The sequence below is a fragment of the Hydra vulgaris genome, chromosome 06, assembly GCF_038396675.1.
Source record: "Hydra vulgaris chromosome 06, alternate assembly HydraT2T_AEP".
NCBI lineage: Eukaryota > Metazoa > Cnidaria > Hydrozoa > Anthoathecata > Hydridae > Hydra > Hydra vulgaris.
The window spans coordinates 48145474-48171951 of record NC_088925.1 but is presented as its reverse complement, the minus strand read 5'-3'; the positions used below and the strand labels follow the sequence as shown (position 1 = coordinate 48171951).

Below are 26478 nucleotides of genomic sequence, written 5' to 3'. Positions count from 1 at the left end.
TTTCTTTCTAAAATGTGATTGAGTGCCTAAAATAAAAAAGTGGTTGTTGATGTAATTTGTCGGCAATAGAGCAATGAGCAAGATTTTGGTTTGATTGAACTTTATTTGCTATTTTTCTGCTTAATGGCTGTGTTAGCATGATGGTTTGAAATTTATGTTGATGTATGGCACCACTTAATGTTCGAATATTTTATATATAATTTGCACAGTAGTTTCTATAATCAAAAGGAACATTACTACGGGTTATCCCATATCTTAAAATTTTATTTTTAGCCACCACCCTAATATATATATATATATATATATATATATATATATATATATATATATATATATATATATATATATATATATATATATATATATATATATATATATATATATATATATATATATATATATATATATATATATATATATATATATATATATATATATATATATTGTATATAGTATATATATATATATATATATATATATATATATATATATATATGTATATATTATATGATATATATATAATTATAGTATATTTATTTTAAAAATTTGATTTTATCTACCACCCTAATATATATATATAAAGTATATATACATGTATACATAGGGGAGACGGGGGCACGTTGATAAACTTTTTACATTTTCTGACATTAAAAGCTAATAATTGTATTTAGAGTGGGAATAATAACTTGTATATGTTAAACTAAGTATCCTGCATATTTTAGCACCACAATTTTATTGATTAGAACATAATAAAAATAAATACAGCAAAAAAAGTAAGGAAAAGATTTGTGTATTAACTTGCCCCATGCTAGGGCAAGTTGATATAACCATGGGGCAAGTTGATACATTTAATACGACTTGAAAATGAAGCTTTAAAAAACTAATTAGGTAATCAGAAACAAAAGGGAAGGTAAAGAAATACTATAGATTTGGTAAACAGGTAAACAAACACAAAAGATTAAGTAAACAAATACAAAAGATTATGTAAACAAACTAAAAAATGATGTTTTATTTAATCACTCTAAACAATTTTCACAAATAAAAGCAGAAGTACCATCTGTACATTCATTATGGGCCAACAAATTACAGTCTACACACTAAACCTAAGTTTTTCTTGATCTACTATTTGAATAGGGCTCGCCGCACACAAGACAGAAAGTATCATCTGTGTTTTCATTTGAATTCAAAAATGAAGTCCTTACAGTTTTATTTTTTGTTATGGCTGCAACCGATTTAGAGTTTGGTTCTCCTTTTTTCTTTTTCTTTAGTTCTGCAAGAGCAATTTTTTGATGTATCGGTAAAAAAAGGTGTTTTGCCATGTTACCTCCTGCGTTTATTATGGCTGCTTGGTCCGGCTTAGGAAATACCCGTACCACATTGAGCGAGGCTATAACTTGACTATTGGCACAAAAAATAGTTTCAGCAGATGTGGAAGCTACTAGACTTTCCTTACATATCGCTAACGAATCTGAAAGAGCTGATGCTGACGGTTGAAATTCAAATGAAGCTATGTTCAAAGTGACGTCTACTTGAAGATGACCATTGTTTTCGGAAGTAGCAATTTCTCCCACGTTCAAAGCAGAAAAAACACCTCCGGAAATTGCAGGATCTCGTCTATTACTAACAGACAAGAGCAGAAACAAGACAGCGTCAATCCGAAAACGATTGAAAGAAAAAATCCCTGTAGATTCGAAGCCTGACTGTATGTTAGCAGGTGACATGGCAAGCTTGAATGCATTACAATATATAGCGGGAATGTCAAGAAGCTGCATTGGCCGCCCGGGATGACTATTTAGCCATGCATCACAGTGAACATTATAATGTCTCTTTAGTGAAAAAAACACTGAACGATCCGAAGGCTGCAGTCTGTGCGAACAATGAGGAGGGAACAAAAGCATATGAATACCATTTTTCTTGGCATTTTTAATAGATTCAAGAGATACATGAGATTCATGATTGTCCAACAGCAGCAGGACAGGTTGTTCAACTGTTGGTTTACAATGTTTCACAAAATATTTAAAAAATAAAAACAAATTCTCCCTTATCATCCAGCCAGAAATATGACATGCTCCAACATAGCCGGGGGACCTCCATCTATTGTTCGTTCACTATTCCTGACCGTGGAAATACCTTTTTCTTTTTTTTTATAACCTGACCTAAAAAACATTTTCACTGCGTCTAGCAGATAATTAACAAGTTCTTGCTCCTCTGCAGCAGTAAATAATAGTTTGGTTTGGAATAACCAGATGTGGAAACTTCTTCCTTGGCTTTTTTTCAAAAACGAAGTAATGTCTTTTAATGCGAGCTATGGGTCAAGGCGACAGTTCTGAGATTTTGCTTTTTTGAAATGACTTCCTCAGCAGCAAGTTTAAGGACGCCCAATAAGGCCCCAAAAGTAGTTTTTCATTTATATGTTTGCACCATCTGAAATGATAAAAAATTATAAATGTTTACTTTCTCTGGTAATTTAAATTTATATTTAATACCAATATAATCACACTACGAACTTTTAAAGTGTTTACAAATATACGAAAACATTGAAACTAGCGGTATGGCAACTTAAACACTGTTATAATTTTCATTAGTTGATTTTGAAATTTGGGCGCGTTTTTTTTGAAGCGTGAAATATAAGAAATAAAACAACCTAGTTGGATTGCAAATCAAAAAATTGGATTGCAAAAGTTTTAAATAGTGGTATTAATAATAATTAGGCCGTTGGCCTAATAAGGTTTTATTAGGCCTATTTACCTATTTACTATCGCTGCGAGAAAAAAAAACATTAGTCTACACCAAACAATTTAATTGCATTAATGCAAATATATAAACAGAAATATTTTCGGCCATATTTAAATGCTTTATTAAAGGGGAAAGATGATACAGTGTATCAATTTGCCGCAAGTGGTCTCAATCAACGTGCCATTTAAGACCGCGTTGTATTAAATTCGAGTTGAATTTTAACAGAAGCAACGAACAAATAAATGACATATCCAAAATCATTTAGCAATGTTTTCGCAAATTTATGGAAAGGCTGATGAGCTAAGTGCACTTACCTTTTTTGTAAAATCTCCTATGAAACACGTCGTTAGTTTTTTTCGAAAGTTGCTCAATTTACAAAATGCCTCCCAGCTTAATCAATTTTGAAATGAACGGAAATCTTTTTACACCAGACGTCAGGGAACTAAGAAGCTATTTCCCGTACCAAATCTTATTCGCGCAGTTAGTGTAATAGCTGTTTTATTACCTTTGTATCACTTAGGTCGTATATATGTATATGTATATATATATATATATATATATATATATATATATATATATATATATATATATATATATATATATATATATATATATATGAAGATTTGACGAGAAGAAACGGCAGGGTCATATTTTAAAAACTTTGACGTTTTGAAATTTCTAGCTTTATTAACCACAATAGTTATAATTAATAGGTAATAATATATTACAATAACTGCAATATACCTAAGAAACAGACTCATTTTTCCTAAAAATTTAAAACTTGTATAGGTTTAAAAGTTTAATAACGAATTATCTCAAAATATAAAAATGTGACCATGCTGTATTTTTTCAAGTTAGTGAAATAACTATGTAACTGTTTAGAGACAAAGTTCTTCAAGTTTTATTCATCACAAAGTTCATTATTTGCACACGAAAATTAATAAATTAATCAAAAGTATTAAAAAAAGTTGATTTCCTCCTGGACAAAACAAGTGCAACTTGACAAAATGTTGACCAAGCTGTATTTTGCTATCAAAATTTCGTTGCGAATCCTTTGTTGTCGATCACAGCCTTGCATCTTCGAGGCATAAATTCGATCAGGTGATCAATGAAACTTTGTGGAATCGCTGCCCAGGCTTTTTGGATTTGTTCAAACAGTTGATCCTTATTACGAACACCTTCACGATAAAATCTGCGGTTGACGATCTCCCACAGGTTCTCGATAGGGTTGAGATCCGGAGATTGAGGAGGCCAATCCATCACCGTTAGGTGGTTGTCTTGAAACCACTGCTTGACTACTTTTGCAGTGTGTTTCGGATCGTTGTCTTGCTGAAAAACCCATTTTATTGGCATATTCCATGCAGCATGATGTAACATAACATCTTTCAGGATATTTTTATACATGAAACGGTCCATTATTCCATCGTTTCGATGTATTGGACCTAGACCGTTAGCAGAAAAACACACCCAAACCATTACATTGCCTCCACCATGCTTCACGGTCCTATGACAGTAACGTAAATCGAGGCGTTTTCCGACAGGTCGACTTACACGGCAAATGCCATCGCTCCCAATGATGTTGAACTTTGAATCATCACTAAACAGGACAGTTCGCCATATCTGCACATTCCAGTCAATATGAGATGTAGCAAACAGGAGTCTTTTCTTCTGATTTTTTTAGTGAAATCAGCGGTTTCTTTGCAGGGCGTCGAGAAAACAATCCGACTTCAACAGCACGTTGTCTCATTGTTTGGTCCTATACAGGCAGCTCTAATTGCTTTTGTATCTCGACTGATGATATCCAGGGATCCTTCTTGACGGATCTGACGATCATAGAATCCTCTCTAGAAGTGGTGGAACGCGGTCTCTCACCTTTGTTATCTGCTGCCAACTTCCCCGTTGAACGATATTTGGAACATAGTCTTGATACAGTTCATTTTTTCACGCGATATTTATCACAAATACTTTTTTGTGACATTCCACTTACGTAATTGCCAATAATATTCTTTCTTAGTTCCAATCCAAGACTGTCGGGAGCCATTTTTGCACTTGAAGTCATAAAAATAATAAAAATAAATAATCACGCTTCTCAAGGCTTACCGTGTTACATTTACCTTGTGATGATACAATAATACTCTGTGGAACACAACGTCTTGGTTGGATGTGGAATGTATTGATGTAATGAAACACTTGTTCTATTTCACTTCTTGTATTGATGTTCTTCGATAAAACACTTTGATAAACTCACTTCAATAAACTGTCTTGATAATACTGACCGATTGACTTCCATATACTGACTGAATTACATGTCGATTTACATGTCTCTTATATAGTAAAATGAACCTGTATGAACCTGTTCTGGAAGATTCTAGATGCTTCTTTTCGATGCTTCTGGAAGCGTCTGGATGCGTCTGGATGCTTCTGAATGTTTCTGGATATTTCTGGATGCCTCCAGATGCTTCTTCTGGAAACTTCTGGAAGCTTCTGCATGCTTCTGGAAACTTCTGGAAACTTCTGGATACTTCCTTTATTTATTAAAAAACTTCCGTGACGTTGACCCGGACCAGGCTTAAGAAAATGAAACAAACCAAAAAAGTTGCACTTGTTTTGTCCGCTGCAAAATGGCACTTGTCAACGAAATTCTGCCTATGTGCTGTCACCTGTCAGCTGATGGCTCATGTCATGGCATGCTATGACTCCAGACTCCTGAACTGTTTGCTGTTGTAGTATAGTTTGTTTCGTTTTTAAGATATGTTTTGTCCAATACTGTATATATATATATATAATATATATATATATATATATATATATATATATATATATATATATATATATATATATATATATATATATATATATATATATATATATATATATATATATATATATATATGTATGTGTGTAAAATATTTAGAAAGATAAGTGTGTCAGGCTAATAAATTTCACTATTTCTTTTATATGCACCATGGCAAGACACTCAATTTTTAAGGAATCCTGTGGAACAACTATATTTTCTTTAGTAATATTTTTTTTTAGCACTTATTTTTATTATTATTTTATTTATTTATTATATTGTTTTAATAATTATTATTTTATTTGGCAAAACCTTTTTTGAGCGCTTGGGCTTTGAAGAGAACAGACGCGTTTTTAAGAGTTTTATATTTTAAAGATGTTTTATAAACGTTTTAGCGTAAATGTTATGCTAAAACGTCGTCGTCATTGTCGGTTTTTTTGTTTCTGAATAGTAAAAAGATTCTCGATAAAAACTACATTATTAATGTGAAAGTAATCTGCTTCCATCCTAAAAATGTAATCATGAAGGAATTTTCAAACTTCTAGAGGAAGATATATTTAGTCTTAGATGTTTTCTATTTACGGAGATCCGAGAAATCTTTGAACTAGAACAATTTTCTTCCTTAAACATTAGTCTCGATTCTGATGGTTTTATAAAGAAAATTCTTATAAAAAGGGACAAGGTTTCTACATGTTTGGATGATATATATCTAATGTCTATCTCCCTTGCTCAATAACAGCTTTACAAAGATTTTACTAAATTGATCAATAACTCGAAAATAATTAGTGAACGAATAACTACTCATATCAAAGAAATAAATGTCTAGCCGAATGTAAAAGAACTCAACGACTGCATAAAGATATTGCATTTAGATAACATCAAAATTAGGGAAGATCATCGCTTACTGCAAATAAAATACGACGAACTTTGTGAATGAAATACAGAAATAAAAAAAATCAACAACAACTGTTTTTAAACAGCGTCACTAAATCATCGGTTCTTCAAACACCTATAGAAAATTCTATTGTTTCAAATTCAATAAACTACTGCACAACTCAAAATCATACACAAAGTAAAACTACTCCACACTACACCTGAGAGAATGCCCGCGTAAAATTAAAAACACGTAAAACTTATGCACAAAAAGTTAAGATACTATCCATAATGGCATACCATATTAGCATAAAAAAATTGAAAATAGTATCGGTTAAAATTGTTTTGAAAAAAAAAATTTTGATTAGACGCCGAGTACATTTATAACAAGAAAAGAACAAATTTTTGGAAATAAAATAGCTAAGAACAGAAGCTCTATTGCAGGAAGCCGTATTGTTTGAGAATTTGATATATTTGTCGGAGGCGTTTGCAACTCCATATCAAAAGATCTTGTGAATGATTGCTTAAAAAAAGAAATGGAGGTCGAACCGATTGCTGTTAAATCGCTGAACAAATAAAAATAATCAATCCTTCAAAGTAACAATAAAAAGTTACGATGAGCACATCATCCTAAAACCTAGAGTTTGGGACAACAACATTATTGTTGAACAGTTTCGAAAGTCTTGTGAAGACTTGAAAACTTTAACACCTCAAAAAAATCAATATCAACAGTCAATATCGCTGTCAGTAACAAAAAGTCAATCTGATGTCGTTAACCAGTCAGAAGATGAACATCAACAATACGCAGCCCGTGCCATATATCTCAACTTGAAATCACAATGGATAAACGTACAATAAAATTTTAAAACGTTTAGTTTTAGTTTCTGTACATATATTGGTAAAAATATGAAATCAAACACCTGCTATATCTCTACCTTAGTTAACTCTTTCGATAAAACTTTTGTATACGAGCACTGGCTTTCAAATGCTGAGCGATTTATTTTAAATGATCTATCAACTCCTGCAGGGCAAATATTATTTCGATCTGCCGAAAAAAAAGAAAACTGAAGACCTTTTATGGATATCCTTTCTTAATTCATATAAATTTACTGCTGTCTCTTCAAGTAATAAACGAAGATGAACACATTCTTGCAATAAAATGTTCATATAGCAACAGTGTTTTTATTTTTATTGGAGTTTATCTTACTTCATATAGAAATACTTTTGAATCCTTAGAAAAATATATTTATCAACTTAGTTTTATTACCTCCATTATTAACACATATGAAGATTAAGGAGAATGTATAATTACCGGCGATTTTCAGTCATTTTCGGAATATATGATACGGAAGCTCGAAAAAATAAAATACGAAATAACTTTTCTAAGCATTTCACTAATTTTCTCCAATTTAATGAGGTTTCGTTTTTAGATATATTTAATGGTACTGGTCCTACCTATACCTATAAACATAAAACGCTAATTAATTCATCTTACATCGATCACATTGCAGTCTTAGAAGAATCATCAATATGCTTTACTGACTGCCATATTTTCCTTCTTCACATCTAAACATGAATGATCACTTACCTATCACTATGAATATTTTCATTTGTAAATAGTATTCTTAAAAAGTATAATACAATTCCAAAGTATGCATGGAATGATAATAATTTTATTAAAATTTAGAGTCTTTCCGATCTTTTCAAAGATTACTCCTTTATTGGGCAAGAAATAGCGAAACAATCTTGAACAATATGCAAAAAAATAAAAAAATGCTGCTATTTTAGCTATGAAAAACTGTTTCCAACAAAAAGAATCAGGAATTTTCTCTAAATCATGGTGGACACCAGAAATAAAATTTCAAAAAAAATTTAGTACTATTTCAACACTCCCACGATTACCAACAACAATTACAAACACTGTCATATTCCACAACTCATAGATGAGCCTAATAAAATACTCGTATCAACTTCCAACATCAAAACTTGTATTCTTAAGCTTAGATATAATAGATCACGCGATACCTGCGAAATTAATGCAGAACTGTTTAAAAACTCCTACAACAACAACCTACTTACATGGCTTTCAAAGTTTTATAACAATATCTTCAATAATAGAGCGGTGCCGGAGTACCTATCAACATCCATATTTGTTACAATAGTAAAATCCTATAAAAAATCTCATAATATTCCCGATAACTATTGCAGAATTGGTATCATGTCTATTTTGACAAATCTCTTTGAATATTTTATTATGGAAAAATGTCCGGAAATATGAAATCTCTCATCAATTTGGCTTCAAGCACAATAGCTCCACTCTTCATGCAGAGTTCCTTTTAAGTGAAACAGTAAAATATTACAATAACAATAACTCATCAATATATATTTGTAGTTTAGATGCATATAGGGCTTTTGATAGCTGCAACTGTGATTTGTTGTTTGAAAAACTTTATTACAACAAAAAGATATTGCCCTCAGTAGTTCGCGCACTACAATCACTTTACTTATCGGGCACTGCTTATATATCGTACCTTGGGCATAAATCAAATCATTATCGGGTACATAAATCAAATCATTATCGTACCTTGGGCATAAATCAAATCATTATCAAATCATTATCGGGTACTGCTAATATATAGTACCTTGGGCATAAATCAAATCATTATCGGGTACATAATTCAAATCATTACCGTACCTTGGGCATAAATCAAATCATTTCCATTTATCTCAAGGCGTGCGACAAGGATTAATTTTATCACCACATATTTATAATATATACACTTGAAGCAAATTAAATCAAATTGTTTCAGATTGCAAAGTTGGAACAACAATAAGTGGTTTTATACACTGGTATTATTGCCTATGCAGGCGATATTATCTTACACAGTTCGACTTTTTCTGGTCTACAAGAATTGATTAATAAAGTTCAGCCACAATACCAAAAGCTATATATTAAACTAAACACCAAAAAAACCGAGTTTATTATATCCGGTAAAAGTTCAATTACAAAAAACTCAATTCAAATAAATGGCTCTTCCCTACACCTCAATAATAAACTGAAACACCTCAGTTTCCTATGGGATTATCGAAATCATACTCAATATATAGCTACACTTCAAACAGCAAATGTAAACGAACGTATTATTCAGTTTTAATAATTCTTCGGACTTATAAAATCTGGTATTTGTTTTTGTCAACCATTAACTATAGTTTATTCGTTCAAATCTTTGGCAGGGCCGAATCTATCACACGGCTTAGAAATTTTTTGCTATAAAAATTAACTTCTTAATAAATTGGACGCCGTTGGAAGGTCAGTATTAAAATTTCTCTTTAGTATATCAAAGTACAGCAAAATCGCATCTCTTCTTTAAAATTGATGATATTTCAACCATCCTCATTCGAAACAAATTAAATCTGTTTATCAGACTACTAAACAACACGACTTGTTTTTCCTTGATTATGACTCAGGTATCTTAGGTATGTTACTAAAGATAATCTATTTATCAACGAAGTAATAAAAATGTTCAATCAACTTGAGCTAAACTTCGCCAAGTGTTTGACAGAAGGAATAAAAAATAATGATTAAACGTCGCTACGATGACGTAGGAGACAATATAACGACAATTTTATACCATTCCTTTGAATTCTGAAATATCAGAGAACAAAGACTAATATTTACGAAGTTTATGGAGGAAAATATTCCACGTAGAATTTAAATTGGACTTTAGAATGACAGTATAAACAAATACTTTTATTCACTTGTTTGTACTGTTTATTTTACCTGTAATTTCAGTGATAAAAAGAATAAATAAATATTTGATGATCTGTACTCGATGCATTAAAAATAAAAATATTAAATTAAATAAAATTTACAAGTTGTTTATGAACTAAATAATATAATTGATGTTAAAAAATGAAATAAGAAATGGATAATAATAAGTAATTTTAAAGGGATGTTCTTCAGTTGCAATCTTGAAAAAATTATACCTAGAATTTAGTTTAAATTTTTTTTATATATACAGCTTTTTTATCTTTCCTGTACTGAACTTTTTCTTCAATATTTAGGTTTTTTCCATGTTGACAATGATGTATTGTTAGGGCTGATATAATAAATGGCACTCCAGCTTATAAAAATTCAATGTCCTCATAAAACACTTTGTATTTATTTTTTAGCAATTCTGTATAAACAAACAAAAAATTCCTTACAATGTTTAATGCAAAAATTAAAAATATAAAAAATAAACACATATGAAAATTTTAGCATAATTCAATTGACGCTTAATTACATGTGCAGCCTCTTTAACTAATTTACTAACTTTCTTTAATTTATTGCCGACCAAAGTATTTTCCCATGGTTCCTGAGCAAGTTACAACATAAACTAATAAGGCGAACAACATTAGATTAGATTAGAATTTATTAGAGCATTGATACATGTTTTAAAGGACACGCAGGTCCATAAAATATGAAGGACTCTGACAACGTGCCCTACAATCACATAATACAGATGCGAGATAATTTACAATATATATATATATATTTATATATATATTACAATTATATATAAGACCACAGTTATAAAACAAAAACTAGATAGCCGGAACAGTATTTTTCAAAGTCGATAGAATTAATTTTAATTTTGCTCTTGATATTTTTGGCGTTCACGACGTCAGACGGCAAGTTATTGCAAATATTAAAAACCCTGAGTGAGAAAAAGTATTTACAGACATCGAGTTTACATTTTAGTTTGCGTAATTTGAAACTATGTCCTCGAGCGTAAATATAGTTTTAATAAAAAAAAAACTGGATTTATTTAAGGAAACTAAATTATTCAGAACTTTGGAATATATAATCAAGTCTTACTTAGGGCGACGAATTTTTCGTAGTTCCAAACCAAGAATTCTATGTCTATTTAAATATGAAAAGTTATTTAGGTTAGCGGTTCTCTTGGTAAAACATCTTTGTACTCTTTCCACTGTTTTGTTAATTTTAGTGTGGTTTGGTGACCAAACCAGAGAGCAATATTCTAAAATTGGTCTTATATAGGTAGTGTAGGCCTTTACGATAACACGCAGATCACGACTTCTAAAATACTTAAGAATTAGATATCCTGGAACGTTTGCTGCGCGGACGATATTTGAAATATGATTTAAGTAAGAATCCATGGTCACACCAAGATCTTTTGGGTTTGTAGACCAGGTTAAATTATGATCTCCTAATTGATAGTTGTAATTTATATCTTTGCAAAATGAAGTAGGCGCTATTCTGTGAGTAAAGCAATTATTATTAGCTACTTTTAACTGCAATTTTTTTGACCAGAGACAAACTTTATAAATGGCAACAACAAGATCGTGACTGTAATCGGTATCCTTAAATGAACTATATCGCTTGATATCGTCAGCATATAACATAGAGACCAATTAAGATCTTTTTCTATAGAGGGTAGATCATTAATATATAACAAGAATAACGTTGCACCCAAAACGCCACCCTGTGGAACTCCACTCAGGGCGTTGGTTGGATTGGATAGCGAATTTCCAACAAGAACCCTTTGATATCTGTTGGAAAAAAATGCTGATATCGAATGAAGCAGCTTAACTATTATGCTGTACATTGCAAGTTTTTTCAAGATTTTGGATGAGACACAGAGTCAAATGCTTTTTAAAAATCAATGTACACCACGTCAGTAATTAAATTGCTGTCTAAAACTTTATTCCAGTCATTAGTTGACTCTAGAAGATTTGTGTACGTAGATCTTTTGGATAAAAAGCCGTGTTAATTAGGTGTTATTAGATTATTTATATTAAGATAGTCAGCGATACTTAAACTGACAATACTTTCCATGACTCGACAGCTAGTATATGTGAGGGATATAGGTCTATAATTGTTAGCATCTGAAGTAGATATTTTTTTAAAAATAGGGGGAAAGGAAGCTTGAAGCCACTGTAATGGTAACGAGCTTGACGTAGATCTTAATTCAAATATATATGAAAGCCGAATACATATTATATGTGCTAACTGTTTTAAAAGTATATTTGGTATACCATCAGGTCCAAATGATGTGCTAGATATTAGATTTTTTATTTTTTGATATTCTATCTTTGCTGAAAGATCTACGAAATCCATCTTAACATGTTCACTAACAAAAGTATTTATTTTAGGCAAATTACCGTCATCTATGATAAAAATACTTCCATTTCTGCCATTTTAATATTGCTAGTAGTAAAGCTGCTATTGGTTCTTAGAGGATATATATTTTTGGGGTTGTTTAGATTTTTATTTACGTAACTAAAAAACTTACTTGAGTTATTTTCTTTGTGCAGTTTTAGTTCCACATTTTTGTGGTGAGTGGATATGGCTTTTTTACATTTTGATGCATATTGAAGAAATGCCTTTTTGTGCAAGATAGTCTTAGCGATCGACAATCTTTTCCATAAAAATGATTCGCGAATTAGCATTTTATAAATATCTTTGGATAAGAACGACTTTTTTTCTTATGGTATATTGTTCTGATTGGAACAAAACGAGCAATACCTTTACAAAGATGATAAGAAAAGATATTCCAATACTCTTGTGTTGTAAAAACAAAAGAAAAATCGAAGTCTTAACTTATTTTTGATAAGTAAGAAATAAAACCAATTACATCTGTATTATTAAAATCGTTAAAAGATTCGGAGTTTGTTTCGGGCTCATAATTATCCAAAGCGTTTATATAAAAAAGGCTGAGTTATGGTCGCTTGTACTAAATGGACACTCAACAGAAATATTACTTAATAGGAAAATGATATTTGAAAGAACAAAATCAAGAATGTTATTTTCCCTTGTACATATTGGTTCATACCAAGACTATTTACTAAAGTTGAAAAAAGATGATGACATTTCTCATTTGGCGAAACGTAGTCAACCCAATCAATTTTCGCTAAGTTGAAATCTCCAACAATGACAAATTAAGGAACAGATTCACAGAGCTGGCTAATTTTCGAAACCATTTATTCAAGATATAATCATCAAGAGAATAGGACGGTGGACGGTAACAAGTAATTAAGCGGAGTTTACTAGACCCAAAAAATAAATCAACACAAATGGTGTCAATATCTAGGTCAGTTTGAGTAATACTTACTATGGCGGATTTAACGTCATTACTGCAGTATATAGCTACACCACCGCCAATTTGTATCCGGTCCTTATGATAAATAGAATAATTTTTTGGACAGACCATGGAGTTTGGGAGTTTATCATTGAAAAAAATTTCACTAACACAAAATAAGGCAGGTTTGTTTGACTCAACGTATAAAAAAAAATCGTTAAGTTTATTAGCGAGATTTCTTGCGTTAAAAAAATAAATTGTAAAATTGTTGAAAGAAATTGTGGTTAAGGGATTACTTGAGTTTTTAAAGTCGCTAAAGTCGTTTTGAACTGATAACCTTTATAATGCTTTTGTTGTTAACAGCAATAATACGTTGTTTATTAATGCTTGAGGCATGATTTTTTTGCAATCACTTCGGAATAACTAAAGAAGTTAATGAGCCGTGACTGAAATCTTTTTGGTTTTTGTAATTTATAAAATGATTGCTACTTATTAATTTTGATGACTTTTTTGTTTTGTACCATAATAAAAAAGCCATAATAAAAAAGTACGCCATAATAAAAAAGTAAGGGATCCGAATTTTCTGAATTTTTTTGTTTGCACTCCTCGCGCAATTACTTTGCTTTGTATCGCTCAGCAACGGTTTTATTGAGATTTATTTAGGCTTTATTTATCTCTTATCTTATTTATCTTATTGAATTTTTTTATTTTTTTTGCAGCTTTTAAAATAGAATTTCTATCATTTTGGTTGTTAAGAACAATAACAAAAGGTGATTCTTTGTGATATTTCCAATTATGTTTTATTTGTGATATTTCCAATTATGTGATATTTCCAATTATGTGATCTTTCCAATTATGTTTTTCATTGATATAGTTACCCAAAAATTTTGTATTAATTACTTGTTTCATTAGAATTTTGTCAATAAAAAGTAATGGCTTTTAAGTGACAATTCCTTTAATTCCATAATTATATATAATTTTAATTCTGATGTAACCGAGCATCATTTATTATGTAGCCATTTCAATATAAAATATTTATTCTTTACCTTTAATGAAAATATTTAAATTATAAAAATTTAGTTATACACAAGGGAATATTTTACAGAACACAAATTAAGCAATTTAATTCTAGTGTGGCTTGCGGTCAAATGTGTATTTTTTAACAGCTCTTTTAATCATAATTTTAATAGGATCAAATATACTTATGAAAGTTTATTACTATGGTGAAAAATTACTATAACCAAAAACCAAACTTATGACAAATCAAAGTTTACAATATTTTTAAAGCCTGATTACACTGAAAATACTTATTCTTATCAGTGACTGATATATATACATACATATACATACAAATGATATATATAAATACATATTCACACATATATATAGGGGAAAGTGGGGTAATATGGAATACTTAATTTTAACGACCTATAAAAATGAAATTTTAAAAATTAATGTTGTTGCCAATAGTCAGGTAATTTCATTAGCTATCAAATATCATTTCTGTAAAAGATGAGTCTAAAAGCTTCAATACACTTTGAGAAAATTTAATCAACAGAAAATGTTTGGGTATCCCATATTACTCTTAAGGGTGGGGTAATATGGGACACTTAATCAATGTCAGCTAAGGATGGTAATCAGTTATGCAAGATTTTATAAATCAATGAAACAAAACAAAAATTTATAAATAAAAATAAAAACAGCTTTAATATTACAAAAAAAAGAAAAGAATAATAAAAAAACATTTCAATTTTTAATCGCTGTCAATGCATAAATCACATTTAAATTCGTCTTCATCAGCCCCTGCAAAATCTGTGTGGGCCCATTTTCTGCAAGTTTGGCACATGACCCACTGCTCTCCTGGGCCATCTTCCGAGAATAAACCAGTATAGTATATGCATGGAGTATCATTATCAACCATTAACGCACTCGTCATTGTTGCGCCTGTTTGTTGTGATTTTTTATTTTCGGCTGAAAAATGTTTTTTTTTTCAATTTTGATTTTCCTTTTGTCTTTTCATTTTTTTCAGGCTTCTTACTAAGCGATTGTTTGGAAGGGGAACTTGTCAGCACGGCAGTAAATCCCTTACGCCTTCTGGTTCTGTTCACCCTTTCTTTGGCCACTGGCGGATGTTGCGATTGAATAGTTATCTCACTTTCAGGGGCAGGCATTTCTGTTGTTTCTGCCACCTTAAACTCCCACTCTTCAAATACATTCCTATTCACTGGCCAAACTCCAGTCTTTTCATACCCATTAACTGCTGTTGCGAGGCTGGCAGTGTGCAGATAGGCCTTCGCAAATATGGAAGTTATTTGGAATTCTGTGATGATTTGCCCAGGATGTGAGCGGAGCCACATCTGAATCTCGGAGTCATAATAAGCAGATAACGGCTTCATAAACGCAACATCAAGAGGTTGCTTTATATGAGTGCAGTGCGGTGGGAGACAGATAATTGTTATAAAATGTTGTCTAGCCAAATTAATGGCCTCCAAATTTTTGGTATGTGAGGCATGACCATCTAATATAAGTAAAGCAGGGCTTTCCTTACTAGGCTTTACACATTCAATGAAATTTCTGAGCCATTGGGTAAACAATTCAAGTTGAATCCAGCCAGTCTTATGACAGGCATAAGTAGATCCTGCTGGTGCGCCGTCCATTAACTCCATTTTTATGCGCTGCTGAGGAAAAATAAACATAGGTGGGATATATGTCCCAGATGCACTCACGCAAAGTATTGTAGTAACCAACAGTCCTCTTTCTGCTGAAGAAAGGATGCTAACTTGTTTTTTCCCTTTTCAGTGCTATTATTTTGGCATTATTGGACTGGACAGTGGTAATGCCTTTTTCATCCACATTAAAAATTTGATGAGGTTTAAATTTCTTCTCATCAATTTCCCTTTCCAAAAGGATAAAAAATTTGCCCACATTTACTTTGTTAAATGCTGTAGCTCTTGCAATGGAAGTGGATTCAGGGGTTCTTATAGATAAGTGTGAATGTTTCTTAAAAGCGATGCTTGCCAGTCTTTTCCAGCTCTTTCTTCTGCAGAGTTAAAATGGTTAAAAATACAGTTAATTTTTGCAAGCTGAAAGGCCAGTCTACGGACATCTAATCTGGTAAGACCAAAAAGCCTGGCATCTATTTCTACTATGTAATCAGCCAGATCTGATTCAAATTTGGAAGAGAAAATGGGTTTTAGGCCATATGGGAGACTGGTCAATTCTTGTACTGGATGATCGTTGCATTTTACTTTGCGTTCCAGAGTTGCCCGGGGACATTGAGGACTTTGCTAGCTTTTAGATAGCCCATTTCTTTTTTTTCTAACGGCATTAATAGCTGCTGTCATAGCTTCTGCTAACCACTGTTGCCTCACATTTTTTTTTTCAAATGTTCTCGGCATCTAAAAAAATGACCAAAAAAAAAAGAGTTAGAACTTTTATACGTTTTATTTTCTAGATTTTTAAACCCCAATAAGGGTTTATAAAATAAAAACATAAAGTATGTGTAGCTTTTAAAAAAGAGTTGAATACATAAGAGTCTATTTTCAATGTGCTATTCCTGAATGCGACCCCAATTAAAGATGTAAAGATGTATGAAAGAAAAAATATCTAAAAATGATAAAGTTTTTTTAGCGTAAAAAGAAATTCTAAAAATTAAGAGATTTATCATTATGAGTAATAAAATGACTTTAGGAAGTTGTTAGCGTCTATTTAATTAATGCACGTTAAAATTCTGAACATTTTTACAGAACTGTTGGATCTTAAGGTGGTTTATACTAATGAAAAACTGTTTTTGGTTTTTGTAGTTTTTTTTATCATGAATAACAAAATTGGTTATAAATTGTTTATTTTGTAATCTCAAGTTGTTACTTAATACACCCAGACTAAAAATTAATGTCAATGATACTCCTGGCTAGCTGGTTTTATTGTATTATCAGGATGACAATACAATAAAACCAGAATTAGCATTGAAAATATAATAAGATGAAAAGAAAATAATGGAAATAACGTAATATGGGATGGTATCCCATATTACCCCAATTTAGGTATCTCATATAACCCCACTATATAGCACAATTCTAATTTTTTTTTTTTTTTAAATACCACGTGGAATGAATAACCATGAAAGGTATTTTATGTTTAATAATTGGTCAGTTACTAATTAAATTCTGAATATAGTAAAAATTTTTAGACTATTTTGGCCTTCTGTAACACAGTCGATGTTATGTAAGGTTAACTGGTGAAAACTTGCAAGACTTTTTTCAGACGCAAATAATTCGAAAGAGAACAACTTATACTTGCGGAAGTAACCTCCTGACATTAGCCTCGTTTCCAATTCAACAATTATTTTATAGCACTGACCTATAAGTAGATAATAGAGGTATCCCATATTACCCACTATCCTATATTAACTCAACTTTCCCCTATATATATATATATATATATATATATATATATATATATATATATATATATATATATATATATATATATATATATATATATATATATATATATATATATATATATATATATATATATATATATATATATATATATATATATATTTAAATATTTGATTTTTTTTCAGTTATGTTTTTTTGCTGATAACAAGTAAAAATTAATAAATTGGAGAGGGGGTTATAAAAAAGTTGGGGTGGGTGGGAGGAATTTCCAAAAATTAATACACGTCCTTATTCATGCACTATGCACCTTAGAGTAATATAGTTTTATATATATATATATATATATATATATATTTCGTGAAATGTAAATTTATTTAATCTGCTGCCTATTCTTTTCTCAATTTCAGCCTATTAATGCAAATCAAAAAAAAGGTAATGGCTCCGGAATAGAGTGCAAGGCTTTGTTAAAATATGATTTTTAATAAACACTAACTATTCTTACTAGGTTGTAAGGGCTGGTATTTGACCTTTGTAAAAGATCAAATCCTGTATAAAGGGCCTTATTTGCCTATTTTGCATCGAAGCATCTAAATTTTTTAATAATTATCTTATGATGAAGAAAATACAAAAAAACTTTGATGGCCACACCGTAATATACATACATTCTATTTCGCCTACTATTTTATAAGGAACGACTAATTTAAAATAATAAAAAAGAACTTTTTACAGTGTATGTATTGATGTGCAAGTACAGTCAAAAACGACTGATTAATTAAATGCGCTAGTGTTGTAGTGGTAGAGCGAACGCATCACCAGCAATTAGTTCTAAGTACAATGACGCTACGGCTTTATTCGGCTTGTGTTTAGAGTTGGAGAGTTGAGTGTGGGTTGTATAAAAACTAAATTAAAAACTAATAAATAAAAATGAGTAGCCTGCTTGAATGTGGTAGCACCCTCATTCTAGGGAAGGTGAATATGTAAACAACAAAAACACAGGCTGTATATATCCTTTTCAACCCCCGAAATTATTTAGAAAACATTTATGTGCTTGAACCTTGTTAGCTGTATTGGTTAAGTTGAAAACGGGGAGGAATCAACTCAAAATGTACATATTTCTATGTGGATGCATGCTTCGATAAGACATAATGGTTTTCTAGATGTTAGAATTCTTTAAAAAAAAAAAAAAAAAATTTAATCTTTGAAAAACAAACTTTTTAACGGAAAATTCACCCATTCCTATTGAAAATTTACCGATACATTTTCCCGGTGAATTTTGAGTCAAAATTTTCTGAAAATTTACATCACGTTAAAATGACCGACATTAAATAGCGCTGTCCGTCGCGCGGTGGCTCAAAATTCTTAAAAAGTGGCAAAAAGGAAAAAAATGTAAGTCCTTAGTAAGAAATGCAAATATTTTTTAATGATGGTAAGGCTAGATGCATAACAATTTAAAACTTTTTTTGAAGCCATTGCAAGGTTGTCTGTGAATTTGAAGCACTTTATAAATGTTTTCTTATGACGGAAAAACAACGGAAATGTTCGATGAAATAGTCAGTTTTAGAAATTTATTTTATCGAGATATAGTAGTTAAAATGTCAGTATTTTTTATTAATTTACTTAAATTGTGTCAATTCACAATGTAAATGAAAGATTTTTTTCTAAAGATTATTAGGTTTAAGCTATTACTCAGCATGAAGAAAAATATTAGTAAATTTTTTTTTTTTATTAGTAACACTCTATTTGTGGTACAAGAACGAAATTGTTCCACATGATTCCACACTCCAAGTTGATTTTAGTGTTTTTAACTCAGCAGTATACTATTTAATGGAATAAACTAAACCTGCTCCAATTTGCTCGAATCTAAAATACAGCTTTTATAATTTACTTGCTAAATATAAAATATTCAGTGAGTATATGATAAGTATATAGATTGGAGTAAATTGAAGCAAGTAAATTTTATTTAATTATATTAAATACAAACTCATTAAAAAAATGTATACATATCAGGGCCGTAGGAACAAAAGTTTTATTGAAGGGGGGTGGAAGCAGTACTACCCCGAAATAGTTTTAAAGACCTTTTTTTTTTAAATCATTTTTTCAGTCAATTTCTTCAAAATTATATATTGAAAAAATTTGGAGGTGGGGGGGGGGGGGGAAGGAGGAGAAATTTGGAGGGAAATATATATATATATATATATATATATATATATATATATATATATATAATATATATATATATATATATATATACATACATATATATATATATATATATATATATATATATATATATATATATATATATATATATATGTATATATATATATATATATATATATATATATATATATATATATATATGTATATATATATACATATATATATATATATATATATATATATATATATACACATATATATATATACATATATATATATATATATATATATATATATATATATATATATATATATGTATATATATATATATATATATATATATATATATATATATATATATATATATATACATATATATATATATATATATATATATATATATATATATATATATATATATATATATATATATATATATATATATATATATATGAATCTTTGATTAAAAAGTTTTAAATGTTTATAACCTTCATTAAGATGACTTTAATAAATAAGAGCTTACCGACATAAAGAATAAGTTGTCTGTTTTTAAAGTAAAAGTAGGGGATAAGGAAGATAAGCATAATAGAAAGTATGACAGGTTTTAAATATATGGTTTTAAAACAGGGTGTTTGGCTGCAGTTAAAGAAACAGAGTTGCTTGTTAATAATTTTCTTTAGGCAATCATTCTATTTATTTAAGTTTCTATTAACAAGAGGAGTTTTTTTCCGATCTTGTTCAAAGAATTAAATTTAAAGTTCCACCTAGAAAAAATAAAGTTTGGGAAAATCTTGGTGAAAGAAGTAAAAGAGCTAAAACTGCCAATTTAGATGAAAACAATGAAGAAGCATTAGCATTAGCTTCTTTAAAAAGTTCAGCAAGTGAATCCAACATTATTAGAAACACTTTTTCTTTTATAGAAAAAAGGCTTTGGACCCAGATAAAGCATTTGAAATTAGGAAAAACATATCTCTACTTGAACCTATTAAATTGAATGTGATCTGTCCGATGAACAATACCAGATAATAAGAAATAGCTCCTTATTACTAAATGCAAATATCTATCCGTCTCTTCATAAAATTTTAATTGAAAAAAAAAATGCAACCCTGATAATATGATTTTTTCAGAAATATCTGCAGTTTGCTCCCTTCAATCTCTTTTTAATCACACATTGTGTAGAATCTTGAGTCTAAATAGTTGCGACAAAATATTTTCTAAATTATTGGTTAAAGATATGAATCAACATGAAACTATGCATTTCAAAGGCGGTTTTGATTGAGCGTCTTGCCAGAGTCTGTATAAACAAAAATATTTAGATACAACTCTAGATAAAAATAATAAAAATGAAGAAAGTATTTTCCAAACATTTATTGTGCCTCTTAAACTGACTAGCAATGATACAGTGATATGGTACAACAAATAACCATCTAGTACACATTTCTGCAGACCAGTTTGTTTGCAGTACAAGAAGGAACCAGATGTGCTAATTAAAGAAGAAAAGGAACGATTACGAATTGAAATTCAGAAACTTGAACCATTTATAGTTAGTTTAGAGTCAGAACCGACTGAGTCATCTATAAAGACACCAATTGTAAAGTATAAAATGAATTTGACTATGTTTGATGAAAAGGTGTTAATGTACTGACAAGTAATACCTCTTCTCAAAGCTGTTATGTATGTTCAGCGAAGCCAAAGAGATGAATGACATTAAATTGATTAGATCTAAATCTGTCAATCAAGAAGCTGTATTTTTTGGCCTTTCACCTCTTCACAGTTGGATAAGATGCTTTGAGAGCATTCTTCACCTTAAATATAAATTGAAAATTAGGTCATTCTATGCTAAAACCTCTGAGCAGAAAGAATCAGTTAAAGAAAGAAAAGTATTTATTCAAAAGAAGTTTAGAGAGGAACTAAATCTTATTGTTGACATGTCAAAACAAGGTTTTGAAAATACTAATGATGGTAGTTCTGCTAGAAGAATTTTAGCAGAGTTATCTCAGCGATGGTATTCGATTCCTTTGAGGAATCGAATACCTTCTCTGAGATAACTGGTGTAGATGTTGGCATCATTTCTAGACTTGAAACAATTTTAAAAGCAGATTGTTCAGGATATGATTTAGATCCAAGCTCTTTTCAAAATTATTATAATAATATAACAGATAAAATTCTTTCTGAATATAATGGTATGTTATTCCTCCAAGCGTTCACAAAATTTTAGAACATGGTTTACAAATTGCCGATGCATTAGAACTTCCTATCGGAGTTTATTGAGAAGAATCACTAGCAGCTCTTAACAAAGAGATTAGAAATGAAAGATTAAACTATTTATGCAAAATTTCAGGGATAAATGTTATGAAAAACCAATTTAACTATTTTATGATAAGGGCTGATCCAATTATATCGATCATTCAATTCACTAACCATAGATGTGAAAATGGAAAATTGCTTCCAATAGAAGTTCTTTCTCTTTTTAAACAGTCGTGAAATTTTTTATTTATAGTTAAATTTGCAATCAAAAATTAAATTTTTCTATGAATTAAAATTTAAAATAGTTTTAATAGTAATAATCAGAGTATAACTATTATATACTTTTTGCTGGTGTCTGAATTTTTTTTTTTTAATGATAATTCTTTTAATCATTGTTTTTATCAAAAGAGAAGGGTATTAATTGATGACATAAATTTGAAAAAATTAAAATCAAAATTTTCTATAAACTAAAACTTAAAATATGTAAAATAGATATACTCAGAGCATAACTACTACATACTCTATGTTGATGTCTGAATTTTTTTTATTGAAGAAAATCTTTCAATCATTGTTTTTATCGAAAGAGGTGGGTAATAATTGATGACATAAATTTGAAAAAATTTAAATTTTAAATGAAATAATATTTAAAGTAGTTATAATAGTAATTCTCAGAGCATTCTATTATATACTCTTTGTTGATGACTGAATTATTATTATTATTTTATTTTGAAAACTCTTTCAATCGTTGTTTTTAGCAAAAGGGGAGGGGTCCGGTAATAGTTATGACTTAAATTTGGATGGTAGTGTACCGAGTGATCACACCTGATTACAATTTGGACTGAGTTAAAAAGAAAGTTAAAAATAAATGATGTTCTAAGCAAACTATTACTTGATTCGAGAAATAAAATTAAAAAAAAAAACTCTGCTTGCGCGTGTAAAATTTCAAACTTGCGTGTTTTTTAGATATGCGCACGTTTTGCTTGTAATTGCGCGTAAAAATAACTTAACCGTTCGTCGGACGCAATATTGAAACATGCGAAATCGGGCGCAATATGCGTATTAGACAAAGAGTTAAAAGTTGATGTTTCTAACAACTCATATTGACATAAACTATACTAAAGTAATTACTGACCTTTATAAAGATGTATATAAAAATAATATTAAATTTTTTATGAAAAAAGTCAGTCTTATGATAAAATACTGAGTAATATTACAATTTAAGTAATAAAACAAAAAAAATCCAGTTTCAAAATAATCATATATATAAATAATACTAAACATCAAGGCTTTTCAAAATAACCATATATATAAATAATACGTCTTTTTGAAGTTGTAGGAGATTGTGATTTTTCTTGATCAATTCTTGGACGGAATCTTGGGGGTTTATAGGGCCTTGTGGTTGATGCCCAGCATAAATTTCCAATTTGACAGATAAAATATCCTGGCATCAACTTGAATATAAAGTTTTATACCGTATTTGTTTGGTTTAGGGGGTATGTATTGCCGAAACTTACATCTACCTTTAAATTCCGAAAGCATTTCATCAATAGTAAGATTTTTCCCTGGACTAAAACTTTTCTGACAATTATTGACAGAAATTTTTAGTCCAGGGGAAAATCTTACTATTGATGAAATGCGGTCATCAAAACGAAGGCAACAAATAAGTGTCTTAAGGGGGAAGTACCCCAAAAATGTTAAAACTCTTGTTCAAACAGTAAAATTAATTTTTAACAATATATGTCAAAGTTTTTTATTTCAGAATAAAAAATTTTAAAAATTTTGCTTTGTTGCCATGGTAACTAAAAAAATATTGAAAAAATAACCAAGAAACAGTTAAGGCCCCGGCTAACTTATCTGAAGAACTACATATATTCAAACTGTCATATTGCAATTCTCGTTAACTAATACTTTGAACTGCGATCTGAATCTAAAAATTTATGAAAAATATGACAATTAGTTCTTTAGGGGGCAAATATATTGTCGTTTAATGAATTTTGGTCAAAATTAGGCAACTGAAGTAGGCGTAGAACGTGTTCTGTCAAGTATTTCATAAAAATGGAGGTTCAAATCACAGAAGGTATAAAATAGGACAATTACTGAAAATTTTATCATTAAAATCCAAGTGGTTCCAAAAATTTAAAATTTCACAAAAAATACAAAATTTAATTCCATTATGTTTAAAATAAAGTTTCAGAATGATCAAGGGGCATACTCACTTCCTTCAAAGTTTTCAAATTTGTCCTTTGATGCTTTTGACAACCCTCGTAGAATCTTTTGCTGCTTCTTGGATGAATCTAAATTTTTATATTAAGCTAAATAAACACGTTTTCGATATTAATTATTGTACAAACTTGATGCATATTTCCCAGGTGTCATGTTTAACTGTTTATAAATTAAAAGACAACGTTTTCTTCCGATATTAAAGTTTGCTACAACATCGTATGTTTCAAATTTTAACTGTGTTAGGCTAACATACTTTGTTTTTGGGATTCTATCCCAAATCATTGCATTTAGACTTTCGTTTTGATTTTGTGTCTGCCCATGTAAACATTAACGTAACAAAGACTACTCACTTAAAACTGCATATATTGGTTTTCAATGTTTTATAATTGGTAGTGGTAGTCCTGCACATGGTTTGCACGTTGATTTTCCTGTTTTCACTAATTGGACAAAGAGTTCCAGTTATTTTTCTTTGATTAGGCAACATGAAAAAATGTAAAAATTGTAGCATGAATGGATTTCTTCATTCTGTGTACATTGTTTTATTATTTCTTACTGCAATTCCATAACAATTCTGAAGCTTATCAATAAGACTGTTTGTAAACTTTCCGCGACCACAGAGGTTTTTCGTATTTTTTTAAAATGTTCTTAGACGTGTCCTAACTCGTTTCTGACCGTGCCCAACACATTCTAACTTTTCAACTTCAACACCAGGATGAGTTAATTTTACTGCTGGATAACTTTTACTGTCACCATCTCCATAAAATCTAATATACTGCAATCCGTATACTTTGACAGATCTACTTAATGTGTTAGGCACCAGTCACTTCCATACTCCCTGCTGAGCCAATATAAATTACGTTACAACTATAAGATTTGTACTAATTTTTGTAGCTCTCTAAGTTCTTAGATTTTAAATCTTCGCGTAGTTGACATTGTTTACAAAGTCTGCTCATTGACTCAACATCTAACACTTTTCAATTATCTATTGACAATGTTGTCACAACTACTTTCAGTGAACTGTATCCTATATGTTGCCAAGTTCCATCAGTTGAAACTCCAGTATCAACAATGTCATTGCTATTACCTTTTATTTCTTTTACAGCCTGAAGCATTGTTTCTTTAGCAACTGTAGTATTGATTTCATGCTACATACAATACGAAGATTAAAATCATGAGTGCGGTTACAAACTTTAGGTGTATAGAAATCTTTTCTATATCCACCACAAACACTACAGCAACATTTTAAATTCGAAGCATATCGTTTTTTTCACTAAGTTTCCTTTTAATACAAAGCTATTATCGTTAATACACTGTGGACAACATAAAGATTTAAATATAGTGTTTAAAATTTCAACATCAATTATTCTTTAACCATTTATTTTTTTATTATTTTTATTTGAAATACCATTTTTAATATATTCAATCTTGCTAGCTGATCTTGAAGAACTAGTATCAATGTCTGAATACTTTTTTAAGATATCTTTATAAGTTCAGGCTAAGCTATTGTCTAGCTTTATACCCAAGTAGTTTATAAATTTTTTGCACCAAAGTTTTTCCTATTTAACTTAATTTTAAGCTGCTGGTCTAACTTTTTTTGACAACTTTTAAATAATATTAAATTAGTTTTTTCAGAGTTAAGAGAAATTTTGTTGGCATTTAGCCAGTTGCATAATTTTTTAAGGTCATAGTTAATGTATTTGTTGATTTTTTTATGGACTTACTAAAATAGAGAAGGTTTGTGTCATCTGCAAAGGACTCTACAAAATTTTAAAGCTTTAGACCCCACTAATGAATACTAATTGAGTTCTATTAGTTAGGAAAGATTTGAACAAGGAGTTTGAAACTCCTTTAACACCATAGTAGGATAGCTTATAAAGTAGGATGTCAACACTTACAGTGTCAATTTCCTTTTGAAGTTTGATAAAAAATGCCACATCCAAATTCCTTTATCCAGAGA

The 26478-nt window shown here is 30.0% G+C and overlaps 1 pseudogene; it reads left to right on the top strand.

Annotated features, from left to right (window-relative positions):
• The first annotated feature begins 13936 nt into the window (after positions 1–13936).
• Positions 13937–26478, top strand: part of LOC136081925 (polyubiquitin-C-like) — a 121480-nt pseudogene continuing 108938 nt past the window's right edge.